The sequence below is a fragment of the Lagenorhynchus albirostris genome, chromosome 1 (assembly GCF_949774975.1).
Source record: "Lagenorhynchus albirostris chromosome 1, mLagAlb1.1, whole genome shotgun sequence".
Taxonomy (NCBI): Eukaryota; Metazoa; Chordata; class Mammalia; order Artiodactyla; family Delphinidae; genus Lagenorhynchus; species Lagenorhynchus albirostris.
Window position 1 is genome coordinate 173,555,839 of NC_083095.1, and position 2,605 is coordinate 173,558,443.

The window sequence follows — 2,605 nt, forward strand, 5'->3', positions numbered from 1 at the left end:
TATCTGTGTATTCTTTTGACAACCAGAGTGAAGAACTTTTTTAAGCTATAATTTTGTAACAGGAGAAAGAGTTGATAGTTTCTGGCAGTACTTAAGGAAGGCACAAACTGGTTGGTATAGATTGAAGAATATTGAAGAATAGTATGCAGATGAAAAAAATCAAGTAGAATGCAAACAAGATACTGTTTTTATTGAAGTATAAGATCGTTGCTACAAATTTAAAAAATCAATATAGCTAAATTTCCCTAAAATTCTACTAGCCAAAATTTTCAGCAATTAGCTAACTAATAGGGACATCTAACTTTTGTTTTCTCTTAATAGTCTCTTTGCTCCTTCGCTTTATCCACCCAAATCTGTTTCCCACTCCTAAATCTAATCATCATAGTGACCTTGTGGAATCTTATCATCTCCATTTTTATGAATCCTCTTATGCTTTATACTTGTCCCATATTCTCTAAAATTTCCCAAACTTTAAATAATCTTTTCCCTTGCTTCCATCTTTCTCTATCTGTAATTTGTGTTTCCATCTTTATTCCATTTCTTAGGAATAAAGCAAAATAGGTTGACTCCATACTCCATACTGGTAGAAACAGGCGACTGTATACAGAAACTCCTTTTAATGTAGTACTTGATCCAGTAATTATACAATTACTGTAATTATACAGTTACAATACAATTAAACCAAACCTGGTATTGTGGGTGAAACAGACAGAAGCAGAAGCAGGCTCACAACAACAGTTAATACAAAACCAGCTATCCCCAAACTCAGCAGGTTTCTATTACATTTGTTAATGATTTGAAGATCAAAATCATGTTAATGATTTTAAGAATTTTTATTAACCAAATTAAAAAGTAACAGATACCACCATTGCACAAGATGCACCAGCAAAATTTGAAAGTTTGGCAGCCATATTTTACAGCAAGACAAATGCACAGGTATTAATTTAGGTACTTATTCTTCAGAGGCAATTTAATGCCATTTTGTGCTTTGTAGGTTGAATGATTTGACAACAAATTGTTTGGAATTAGTGACTCAGAAGTCAGGTGTCCAGACCTTCAGCAGAAATTGCTGCTGGGGGAACTCCCTGGAGGTCCAGAGGTTAGGACTCCTCGCTTCCACTGCAGCAAGCACGAGTTCCATCCCTGGTTAGGGAATGCAGCACAGCCAAAAAAAAAAAAGAAAGAAAGAAAGCAACTGCACCGAAAAACTCTGGAAGGAGGCAGGGTCCCTGTTGAAGTGATAGCTGGTTCCAGACAGTGTCTTCACCGGTGAAAGAGCAATGAACAAAAACAAAAAACATTTCTTAGGTCTATCCAGCTTAGCTGGACCAAATGGTTTTGGTGTGTGTGACTGGTTTCAACTCTGACCACCCACAATTTTCTTCCTATAATAGCCCAACCAGAAAATTATCTTTTGTCCTCTATTTGTCTCTGCAGTACTCCCCAGGGTGACCTATGAGACCAGTAAAGGCTCCCTATGGTGACATCTGAGGAAGACTCTGACACTTGCTGATGCAGCCTGGAATGAGGGTCAAAGACATTACCAGGCTGTAGGGAGATAAGAACCACACACCAGGACTCCAGGTAGGTTGTCAAGATTTGGTTGATTCTAGTGTTTCTGTATAGACCAGAGATACTCAAGGAGTATATGCTAGGCCAACTCTGAACTTCTGTATGTCCTTTGTCAAATGCTACCTGGATCCCCAAGCACTTGAAAACTAAGATTCCCAGATTTCTTTGCAAACAGATGCCCTCTAGAAAGTTGTTGCTTAGGGACTTCCCTGGTGGTCCAGGGGTTAAGATTTCACACTCCCAGTGCCAGGGGCCCAGGTTCGATCCCTGGTCAGGGAACTAGATGCCACATGCTGCAACTAAAAGAGCCCAAGTGCTGCCAGCTAAGACCTGGCACAGCCAAATAAATAAATTTTTTTTTAAAGTAAAGTTGTTGCTTAGAGCTCCCATGCTTATCTAAGACTCAAATAATGCCCTGGTGGTTTCCTGCATATTTATTTAATAGATATGCTAATGGAATTAATAATGTCAGAGTAATACCTGTTTTATGATGAAAAAATCCATGATCCATGTTATGGATGCCTGAACAAATTCAGGTGGGTCCAGTGAAATTACAAGGGTCCTTCATACGTGGAAGGAGGAGGCAGAAGTGTCAGAATGATGTGAGAAAGACTCGACAGGTCATTGCTGGCTTTGAAGATGGAAGGGGCCACAAGCCAAGGAATACAGGTGGCCTCTACAAGTCAGAAAAGACAAGAAAACTAATTGTCCTCTAGACCCTCCAGAAAGGAATGCAGCCTTGATTTTAGCTCAGTGAGAATCATTTCAGACCTCTGACCTCCAGAACTATACTATAAATATGTGTGGTTTTAAGCCACAAAATTTGTGGTAATATGTTAAGTGGCCATAGAAAATTATGGAGAGAGGGAGCTAGGAAGAATGGAAGAAGTAGAGGTAGAGGGAAACAAAGAGGATTGGGTAGAGAGAGTCTAAAACTGCAGCACAGTTATAACAACATTTCTGGCCAGGCCAAAGGGGAATCCTGGAGCCAAAGTCATATGAAAAATAAATCCCGCATCTTCCAGGAATGGGC